At 38.5% G+C, this 12,202-nt stretch overlaps 1 long non-coding RNA gene across 1 annotated transcript in view; it reads right to left on the reverse strand.

The window, feature by feature from the left end:
- The window catches only part of LOC128103962 (uncharacterized), a 114,114-nt gene that overhangs the window by 91,278 nt on the left and 10,634 nt on the right, over window positions 1-12,202 (reverse strand). The window lies entirely within an intron of this gene.

Genomic DNA, 12,202 nt, shown 5'->3' on the forward strand with positions numbered 1-12,202 from the left:
CATTAATAAAATGCATTCTTTGGACTCACTCTCAATCTATCTTCCCTACACAGTCGGATGCTAGGATTTTTTAGCAGAGAATAACACATCAAACAACACATCTGCGTGGTTAATGAAGGTGTCAGACTGGAGTTGGGTTTTAAAATGGAAATCCTTTGGCATACTGCAATAAGGAGATAAGATACTTTTTATGGATTGCAAGAACTTAAATACTTAGAATAGCTTTCATAGAATGCCCCTTAGTTTTAATAATATCCAGCCCTGCATAGTTTACAATGAATGAATAAGCAGAGAGTGTATTTTACATTGCATAATTACCAATAAGCTATTTTGAAATGAAAGTAATAGAATCCCCCCAATATCTCCCCTCCCCTGTGTGTGTGTGTGTGTGTGTGTGTGTGTGTGTGTGTGTGTGTGTATTTTCAATTAAGGGAGACTTAATGCAAATGTCTTTTTACTTCTTCACTCTACATATGAGAAAAACAGGCAACTTTCCTCATCGTTTCGCTATGATTTATGATAACTCAGATTTGAAAGCAAACAGAGTATTTTTGGTCTTAATTTAAAATAGTAAGAACCAGAGAGTCATGCCTCTAAGACCTAGGCCCTGGGACACAGCCAGTCCCCAGTACCCCTATCCAAATCTACCACAGTTTCTGGCCAGCAAGGAAAACTCCTTCAGGCAAGCTCCCCCACCAAAACCCCCCATCAGACCTGCAATCCACAAGTTCCATGCCCTACCCCAATACCCATCTGTCTGTGACTCCAGTAACCTCCTGAGAGAGGGAATCTGCTAATTCCCATTGGATCAAGAATGGCCTTTTGAGACACAAAATCCATCAGCTCTGACTGGACCAAGAGCCCTGATAAGACCAAGAGTGTCTCCCTGAGATAAAGAATCTGCCAGCTCCAATTAGACCAAGACCTAAGATTGGATCCAGAGGGGCCCCCTGAGACACAGACACAGCTAGCAGAGATTGGACCAACAGCAGCTCACCCAAACACACTTTTGCACATATTGGAGGAAGAGATGGGTAGATGCCAGTGCAAAAATACATAAATAAAGAGCAATATGGCATCACCAGAACCTAGCCCTTCTACAACAGCAAGACCTGAACATCTCAATGTAGAAGAAACAGAAGAAAGTGACATTAAAAATAATTTCATGAAGATGCTAGAGGCTTTTAAAGAGGAAATGAAGAATTTCCTTAAAGAAATTGAGGAAAAGACAAAAATAAATGGAAGAAATCAATAAATTCCTTTAAAAAAAAAGCCATGAAAAGGCAATTAAACATGTGAAGGAAACAGTTCAAGATCTGAAAAGAGAAACAGAAACAATGAAGAAGACACAAACATAGGGAATGTTGGATATAGAAAATCTGAATAAACGAACAGGAAACACAGATGCAAGCATAACCAACAGAATACAAGAGATGGAAGAGAGGATCTCTGGTGTAGAGGATACAATAGAGGAAACAGATTCATCAGTCAAAGAAAACACCAAAGCTAAAAAAGTCATAACACAAAATGTCCAGGAAATCTGGGACACCAGGAAAAGGCCAAACCTAAGAATAGTAGGGATAGAAGAAGGAAAAGAACACCAACTCAAAGGCACAGAAAATATATTCAACGAAATTATAGAAGAAAGCTTTCCCAACTTAAAAGAAGGAAATACCTATGAGAATACAAGGAGTTTATAAAACACCAAATAGACTAGACCCCCCCCATGCCCAAATTCCCCTTGCCACATAATAATTAAACCACTAAGCATACAGAATAAAGAAAGAATATTAAGAGCAGCAAGGAAAAAAGATTAAGTGACTTATAAAGGCAGACCAATCAGAATAACACCTGCCTTCTCAACGGATACTTTGAAAGCCAGAGGGTCCTAGACAGATGTAATGCAGATGCTAAGAAACCATGGATGCCAGCTTAAACTAATATAACCAGAAAAATTTTCTTTTCTTATTAAGAGATTTTCTATTCATTTTACATATCAACCACAGATTGCCCTGTTATCCCTTCTCCCACACCCAACCCTTCCCCCCGCAACTTCACCCCCCCATTCCCACTTGCTCCAAGGCAAGGTCTCCCTTGGGGAGTCAGCAGAGCCTGGAACATTCAGTTGAGGCAGGTCCAAACTCCTCCCTGCACCAACGCTGTGCAAAGTGTCTCACCATAGGCACTGGGCTCCAAAAAGCCAGCTCATGCACTAGGGACAGGCCCTGATCCCACTGCCTGGGGGCCCCCTAAACAGTTCAAGCTAAACAACTGTATCATTTATCCAGAGGGTCCAGTCCAGTACCAAGGGGTCTCCTTAGCTATTGTTCCACAGTTCACGTGTTTCTGCTAGTTTGGCTAGTTGTCTCTGTACTTTTTCCAATTATGGTCTCAATATCTCTTGCTCATAGAATCCCTCCTCTCATTGATTGGACTCCTGGAACTTGCCTGGGACCCAGACATGGATCTCTGCATCTGCTTCCTTCAGTTACTGGATGAGGGTTTTATGATGACAGTTAGGGTATTCAGCCATCTGATCACCAGAGTAGGTCAGCACAGGCACCCTCTCAACCATTGCAGTAGTCTATGGTGGAGTCATCTTTGTGGATTCCTGGGAACCTCTCTAGCACTCTGCTTCTCCCTATTCCCATGGTAAATATTTATCATGGTATCTCTTTCCTTGTTCTCCCACTCTGTTCCTGTTTTAGCTCAAACCTCCCACTCCCCTAAGCTCTCATTCCCTGATCCCTTGTCCTCCATTACCCCCTCATCCTCAGTTTGCTTATGTAGATCTCATCCATTTCTCTATTGTTGGGTGATCCATGTGGCCTTGCTAGGGTCCTCCTTACTAGCTAGCCTCCCTGGAGCTGTGGGTTGCAGTCTGGTTACCCTTTGTTTTACATCTAGTATCCACTTATGAGTGGATACATACCACGTTTGTCCTTCTGAGTCTGGGTTACCTCACTCAGGATGATACTTTCTAGTTACATCCATTTGCCTGCAAATTTCATGATGCCATTGTTTTTCTCTGCTGAGTAGTACTCCATTGTGTATTGTGTATATGTCACATTTTCTTTATTCATTCTTTAGTTGAGGGGCATCTAGGCTGTTTCCAGGTTTTGGCTATTACAAATAATGCTGCAACAAACATTGTTGAGCATGTGTCCTTGTGGTATGATTAAGCATTCCTTGGGTATATGCCCAAGAGTGGTATAGCTGGGTCTTGAGGAAGATTGATTCCCAATTTTCTGAGAAACTGCCATACTTATTTCCAAAGCGGCTGTACAAGTTTACATTCCCACCAACAGTGTAGGAGTGTTCCCCTTGCTCCACATCCTCTCCAACATGAGCTGTCTTCAGTGTTTTTGATCTTAGCCATTCTGGCAAGTGTAAGATGGTATCTCAGAGTAGTTTTGATTTGCATTTTCCTGACAACTAAGGATGTTGAGACATTCCTTAAATGCCTTTCAGCCATTTGAGACTCTTCTGTTGAGAATTCTCTGTTTAGCTCTGTAACCCACTTTTTAATTGGATTATTAGGTATTTTGATGTCTAGTTTCTTGACGTCTTTATATATTCTGGAGATCAGCCCTCTGTCAGATGTGGACCAGCAAACTTTCAATCACCATAGATGGAGTGAACAAGACATTCCAAGACAAAACCAGATTTAAACAATACCTCTCCACAAATGCAGCCCTACAGAAAGCACTAGAAGGAAAATTCCAACCTAAGGAAGTCAGATACACCCACAAAAACACAGGCAATAGATAACCCCACAGCAGTAAATCCCAAAGAAGAGAAATACACACATACTACTACTCCAAAAATTAACAGGAATTAATAATCACTGGTCATTAATATGCCTTAATATCAATGGACTTAGTTTGCCTATAAAAAGACACAGGCTAACAGAAAGGATACTAAATCAGGACCCATTCTTCTGCTTCATATAAGAAACACACCTCAACTTCGAAGACAGACATTACCTCAGAGTAAAAGACTGGGAAAAGACTCTTCTATCAAATGGACTTAAGAAGCAAGCTGATGTACCTATCCTAATATCTAATAAAATTAATTTCAAACTAAAATCAATCAAAAGAGGTGAAGAAGGACATTACATACTCATCACAGGAAAGATCCACCAAGATGAAGTTTCAATTCTGAACATTTATGCCCCAAATACAAGGGCACCCATATATGTAAAAAAAACATTACTAAAGCTAAAATCACACATAAAACTCCACACATTAATAGTGGGAGACTTCAGCACACCACTCTCACCACTAGACAGATATTCCAACTTGAAACCTAACAGAGAAATAAGGGACCTAACAGATGTTATGACTCAAATGGACTTAATTGATATCTACAGAACATTGCACCCTAAGAAAAAAGAATATACTTTCTTCCCAGCACCCCATGGAACCTTCTCTAAAATTGACCACATGCTTAGTCACAAAGCAAATCTCAACAGACAGAAAAAGATTAGAATAACCTCTTGTATTCTATTGGACCACCATGGCTTAAAGTTATATTTCAACAACAGCAAAAATTACAGAAAGCCTACAATCTCATGGAAACTGAATAATGCTCAACTGAATCACCAATTGATCAAGGAAGAAATAAAGAAAGAGATTAAAGACTTCCTGGAATTCCATGAAATGAATGTACTGCATACTCAAACTTATGGGACACTATGAAAGCTGTCATAAGAGGAAAATTCATAGCACTAAATGCCCACATAAAGAAGTTGGAGAAATCTCACACTAGTTACTTAACAGCACACCTAAAAGTTCTAGAACAAAAAGAAGCCAAGTCAACCAGGAGGAATAGATGCCAGGAAATAATCAAATTGAGAACTGAAATCAATAAAATAGAAACAAAGAGAACAATATAAAGAATCAATGAAACAAAGAGTTGGTTCTTTGAAAAAAAATTAACAAAATAGACAAGCCCTTATTAAACTAACCAAAAGACAGAAAGAGAGCATACAAATTAGCAAAATAAAAAATGAAAAGGGAGACATAACAACAGATAATGAGGAAATCCAGAAAATCATTAGGTCATACTTCAAAAACCTGTAATCCACAAAATTGGAAAATCTAAAAAAAAAAAAAATGGATAATTTTCTGAATAGGTATCACATACCAAAGTTAAATAAAGAAGAGATAAACAATTTAAATAGACCAATAACCCCTAAGGAAATAGAAATAGTTATTAAAAGTCTCCCAACCAAAAAAGCCCAGGACCAGATGGTTTCAGCGCAGAATTCTATCAGATTTCCAAAGAAAAGATAATACCAATACTCTTTAAATTGTTCCACACAATAGAAACAGAAGGAAATTTACCAAACTCCTTCTATGAGCCTACAATTACCCTGATTCCCAAGCCAATCAAAGATGTAACAAAGAAAGAGAACTACAGACCAATCTCCCTCATGAACATTGATGCAAATACTCAATAAAATATTGGCAAACAGACTCCAAGAACACATCAAAACAATTATCCACCACAATCAAGTAGGCTTCATCCCAGGAAAGCAAGGGTGGTTGAGCATATGAAAGTCTGTCAATGTAATATACCATATAAACAAACTGAAAGGAAAAAAATATGATCATCTCACTAGATGCTGAAAACACCTTTGACAAAATCCAACACCCCTTCATGGTAAAGGTATTGGAGAGATCAGGAATACAGGGAACATACCTAAACATAATAAAGGCTATTTACAGCAAGCCAACAGCTAACATCAAATTAAATGGAGAAAAACTCAAAGCAATTCCACTAAAATCAGGAAAAAGACAAGGCTGTACACTCCTCCCCCATATTTATTCAATATAGTACTTGAAATTCTAGCTAAGCAATAAGACAACAAAAGGAGGTCAAGGGGATACAAATCAGAGAGGAAGAATTCAAATTTTCACTATTTGCAGATGATATCAGAGTATACATAAGAGACCCCAGAAATTCTACCAGGGAACTCCTACAGCCGATAAACACCTTCAGTAATATGGCAGGATACAAGATTAACTCAAAAAAATCAGTATCACTCCTATGTACAAATAATAAACAGGCTGTGAAAGAATTCAGAGAAACATCACCCTTTACAGTAGCCACAAATAACATAAAATACTTGGGGTAACTCTAACAAAGCAAGCGAAAGACCTGTATGACAAGAACTTTAAGTCCCCAAAGAAAGAAATTGAAGAAGATATTGGAAAATGGAAAGATCTCCCATGCTCATAGATAGGTAGGATTAACATAGTAAAAATGGCAATCTTGCCAAAAGCAATCTACAGATTCAATGCAATCCCCATCAAAAATCCCAACACACTCTTCACATACCTGGAAAGAATAATACTCAACTTCATTTGGAAAAAACAGAAAACCCAGGATAGCTAAAACAATCATGTACATCAAAACCACCTCTGGAGGCATCACCATCACATTAAGTTCTACTATAGAGCCATATTAATAAAAAACAGCTTGGTATTTGTGGTATTGGCATAAAAACTGACATGTGGACCAATGGAATTGAATTGAAGACCCTGACATTAACCCACACACCTATGAACACCTGATTTTTAAGAAAGAAGCCAAAACTGTACAAAGAAAAAAAGAAAGCATCTTCAACAAATGGTACTGGCATAACTGGACATCAACATGTAAAAGATTGCAAGTAGACCTTTATCTATCGCTATGCACAAAACTCAAGTCCAAGTGGATCAAAGACCTCAATATAAAACCAGTTACATGGAATCTGATAGAAGAGAAAGTAGGAAGTAGTCTTGAACACATTGGCACAGGAGAACACTTCCTAAATATAATGCCAGTAGCACAGACACTAAGAGCAAAAATTAATAAATGGGACCTCCTGAAAGTGAGAAGCTGCTGTAAGGCAAAGGACACAGTAAATAAGACAAAATGACAGTCTACAGAATGGGAAAAAGATTTTCACCAACCCCACATCTGAGAGTGCTGATCTCCAAAATATATAAAGAACTCAAGAAACTGGACATCAAAATAATGAACAATCCCACTTAAAAAAATTGACTATAGAGCTAAACAGAGAATTCTCAAAGGAATTATCTCAAATGCCCAAAAGACATTTAAGGAATTGTTCAGCATCTTTAGTTATCAGGCAGATACAAATCAAAATGACTCTGAGATACCTGTCATAATGACTAAGATCAAAAGCACTGCAGACAGCTTATTTTGGAGAGGATATGGAGCAAGGGGAACACTCCTACACTGTTGGTGGGAATGCAAACTTGTACAGCCGCTTTGGAAATAAGTATGGCAGTTTCTCAGAAAATTGGGAATCAATTTTTCTCAAGACCCAGCTACACCACTCTTGGGCATATACCCAAGGAATGCTCTATCACACCACAAGGACACATGCTCAACAATGTTTGTTGCAGCATTATTTGTAATAGCCAAAACCTGGAAACAACCTAGATGCCCCTCAACTGAAGAATGGATTAAGAAAATGTGGTACATATACACAATACACAATGGAGTACTACTCAGCAGAGAAAAACAATGGCATCATGAAATTTGCAGGCAAATGGATGTAACTAGAAAGTATCATCCTGAGTGAGGTAACCCAGACTCAGAAGGACAAACATGGCATGTACCCACTCATAAGTGGATACTAGATGTAAAGCAAAGGGTAACCAGACTCCAACCCACAACTCCAGAGAAGCTAGCTAAAAAGAAAGTACCAAAGAGGAATGCATGGATTACCCTGGGAAGGGGAAATAGATGAGATCTCCATGAGTGAACTGGGAGTGAGGAGTGGGCAATGGAGGTTGGGGGACAGAGGATGAGAACATAAGGGAATGAGATGGTCAAGCTGGAACAGGGATGGAGTGGGAAATCAATGAGAGTGATATTATGATGAAGGGAGATATCCTGGGGATAGAGAGTAACCCAGTGCTAGAGAAGTTGCCAGGAATACCCAAGGATGACCCCAACTTCGACTACTTGAAATAGTGGAGAGAGTGCCTGAACTGAACTGGCTTGTCCCAGTGGTCATATTAGTGAATTACCTAACTGTCATTCCATAGCTTTTCTCTAGTGACTGATGGAGGCAGATGCAGAGATCAATGGCCAAACACTAGGCAGAGCTCCAGGAATCCAGTAGGAGAGAGAGAAGGGGGATTCTTTGAGCAAGTGCATCAGGATCATGATGGGGAAACCTGCAGAAATGACCAAACCAAACTATTGGGAACTCAAGCAAGTTGGATCAATGGCTGTGGAGACTGCATGGGATTGGACTAGGCCCTCTGCATAGCCAGACAATTGTGTAGCTTGATCTGTTGGGGGAGCCCCTGGAGGTAGAATCAGAATCCATGCCTGGTGCAAGATGGGGCTTTTTAGCGCCCACTACCTATGAAAGGACACCTAGTACAGCCTTGAGGCAGGGGGAAGGACTTGGACTTGCCTGTACTGGATGTGACTGTCTATGGGAGGCCTTGCCTTCTTGTGGGGGTTGGGTTGGGAGGGGGACTGGGAAAGTAGGAGGAGGGAAGTGAGGTATCTTTGATTGGTGTGTAAAATGAATGAAAAAAATTCTTAATAAAAAAGATTATAAAAAAGAATCACTTTTCAAAAAATAAATAAATAAAATAAAATCATGTTAAGTGATAGGAGACATTCCAGACATTCACACTCTCCATTTAGGGCACTGAGATATTTTGGAATTTTTTTTGTTTTGCCCTGAATATAAAGAATACAGAAGTTGTGATTTAGATAGGAATAGTGATCAGAAAATGAGATGGTGAATTAAAATATAATTTGGGCGCTATTTTCTGGAAAGCTCAATGCTGAGTGCTAAAATAATCACACCATTGGTGAAACTCAGTCTGTTGGGTTCTAACATTATATTTAGCCTCCTTTATACCAGGTAGGAAACATTAGTCTTTTGTCCTTCTCTTTAGCACTTTTCATTCTTTTTTTTTTAAAAAGCATATTTGGAAGTTATCTATCTACTGGATTTATGCATGAAAAATACATACAAATTCTTGTTTTATGAGTGTGATAATTTATCTTAGTTGGAAACTTGATGAGATTTAGTGTCACCTTGGAAATCGGCTCTGAGCATGCCTGTGAACAATTGTATTGACTGAAGTGTGAAAACCCCAATCACTGTTGGTTGAATCATTACTATAAAAGGGCAGAAATGAATTAAGCACACAAGTTCATTGCTCTCTACTCACTGATTGTGTGTCCAGTGTGCTCAGGTACTTCAGACTCCTGTTTCCCTGATTTCTCTGTCACAATGGACTGCACCCTTGAACTGTGAGCCGTAAAAACAAAGTCAGAGCATTTTATCATAGTATCACAACAAGAAATCAGGAGAGAGAATTGGTAATAAGAAGTGTAACCATTGATATGATGAATCTGACTATGTTCTTCCTGGACCTTTGAAACTGTTTTGTTATTGGAAAATGGGAGTGTTTGTTACTTAGACTAGAAAACCGAAATGTATTAGAAGTAGAGCTTAATGGGCTATTCTTTTGAGAGCTTGGAAAACAAGAATACTGAGAAAACTATAGACAGTGGAGGTCTGGCTAATGAGGATTTAGAGGAGAAAAGGACACTTCCAGGAAAGGTAATGTGGCCATTTCTCCAAAATTTTGGTCAAGAATGTGATTTCATTATTTCCATGTCCAAAGAACTTGAGTGACATAGAATCTAAAAGTAATGGACTCACTAATTTATTTAGCAGAGGGGATTTCAAAGCAGGATGACACCCTTTTGTAGACTGGGTAAACAACTGTCATTTTTAAAGTTGTGACCACATTTGAAGAGAAAGATCTCACTCTTGCTCTGAAGTGGGAAAATAGGAAATGTGTTCCAAGGACAAGACCCTGCCCATCAGAGGCTGCCTCATGTAAAGATTCAGTTCTGTTTAAAACATGAAATCCTAGACTACCATTGTCCTTGGTTGTATTCAATAGACTGAAGGTATGCTTCTGTTGCTGAAAGACATCATACACTCAGGACACAGGACTCAAAGCATTCAAACTGGATCTGATCTGAAAGCCTCCACCCTAATTTTCACAGAAGATTGCTATGCCATCTTCTAAGGCATGGAAGCAACCAATACTCATACCTAACTGTGACAGCTATGAACCATAACAATGACCAGCATGGCAAAATATTAATGATGGTGATTCATATCTTGGCTGTAACCAATAGCTGTCTAATAGGACCCAAGGCCTGCTTTAACAGAAAGACAATCATGCTAGGTACAAAAAATTTAGAAACAACCCAGCACCAGTGAGATCACAGATCTTAGAAAAGGACCTGCGATTGACAATTTACTAAACCAACATAGCTTGTAACTACATTCTAAATACATTTTCATATTTGCACAAGAAAGTGTAGCTCTTACCCACTATCAAAGACACTTCTTTTCACAGCAAACAGTGACAATTTATAGAAAACCACAACTGGCCAAACTTTAGAGATCAATTGATCACAGGATGCTCTACTATACTGGATCTATCTACAGTAAAATTCCTGAATGTAATTATTAAAGAACATTATGGAAAAGGGGTCAAAATATTGTAAGAGTCAGAGGATCAAGAAATCTGCTCTGACATTGTGACTTCTAGAAATAACACATAAGCTTCACCTATAAGATCTCAACAATATTGCTGTCTAAACAAGAAATGAACAAGTGCATTATCAACAGACACGCTAACATGGAAAGGGGAAATCAACCTGGGACCCTAGCATAGAAAAAGAACTAAACATCTAAGGAATGCTGTGAGTGGGATAAATAGTTTCTCCAGGGATGAGCCTTTTAACTGGTTATCCCACAACAAGTGACTAGCCCTGAAATCATTCATGCATATAAGTAGCACTAGAGGGACTGAGCAGATTGTATTTATATGTTTATACACATACATGATATTAAAAACTAAATAGAAAGATGCCATAAATTTGAAAGAGAGCAAGGGCAGGGCATGGGAGGGCCTGGAGGAAGGAAGAGGAAGGGGAAAATGATATAATTATACTATAATTTCAAAAAGAAAAAAATACACCTGAAAGTTAAACTGAAGAGATGTTTCCTACTTAAACATACTGACCTGAGAAAATGTTTCGCCAAGGTCCTGCTGGAGGGCAAACAGAACCTGGCATTGCTATAATCTAAGGGTATTGGTCTACTTCCTATCCTAATAGCAGAGTGACAGCATTGGTTATGAGGTATTGGTTTGGGGGCATGAAAGATGTAAAATTTGGAGTGTCATGAGGAGATACTTTATATTTTCCAGACAGTGACTGAAATAAGGCAATCTGTAGCAGCATAAGAGCCAAGGCAGGAGACCCTCAACGGCCATTATGTGAAGTGGTGAAAGAGCCTAGGTTTCTATGGAGAACCAAGGATGTTGTACATGCCACAGCCATAGGACGTATAACAAAGTTTAGTTTGATGAAACCCTTTATGAATTATAAAAAAATAAAAAGTTAAACAGCAACAACTATACCTCATGATCTATTTTATGATTCATAGACTTGCATTTTCTGTTATGTATCAATAAGATTTGAAAAGTATTTCTATTATTATTGTCCTGATTCCACATTATATATATTGCATTTTATGTATATACATATGTATATATATATATGTATTGTTGTCATATATATTGTTATCTTATATAATAAAATACAAAAGATTTAAAAATAATGGCATCAGTTATTAACACAGGATATAGACGTCAGTAGTTATTCTTTCACTTATAAGGAAAACATTTAAGGACTCTGTCTTTAGAGAACGTTACTTCTCCATTTTAAAATATGCAACCCAGGCAATTCTAAATCAAGGAGATTCTTGGAACACATTGTGAGAAATTATATAAGTAGGCTTTCAACTCTGATATTTTGAAGCTCAGTGTGCACCTAGCAGATCAAGAAATGAGAAAGTCATTAGGCCAACTTCAATGAGCGTGCTCTCTTCAGAAGTTAGCTTGGAAGGTATGTGGTCCTGATGACAGCTGCAGACTTTGCTAATTTCAAAGAGGCCTGTCATTCTTGGAATTTTCTCAATTTGATAGACTTATAGGTATCTGGAAGCAGAGAGGACAGGACAAGCTCCCAAAGATGAGTATGAAACATGTAGTGTTTGGTTCAACATTAAGTTCACAGAAAAACCAAGGGGAGGAACTCTGTCTTCCACCTGCTGCCTCCC

Source organism: Peromyscus californicus, unplaced genomic scaffold (assembly GCF_007827085.1).
Source record: "Peromyscus californicus insignis strain IS unplaced genomic scaffold, ASM782708v3 Scaffold_8__1_contigs__length_139910024, whole genome shotgun sequence".
NCBI classification, from domain to species: Eukaryota; Metazoa; Chordata; class Mammalia; order Rodentia; family Cricetidae; genus Peromyscus; species Peromyscus californicus.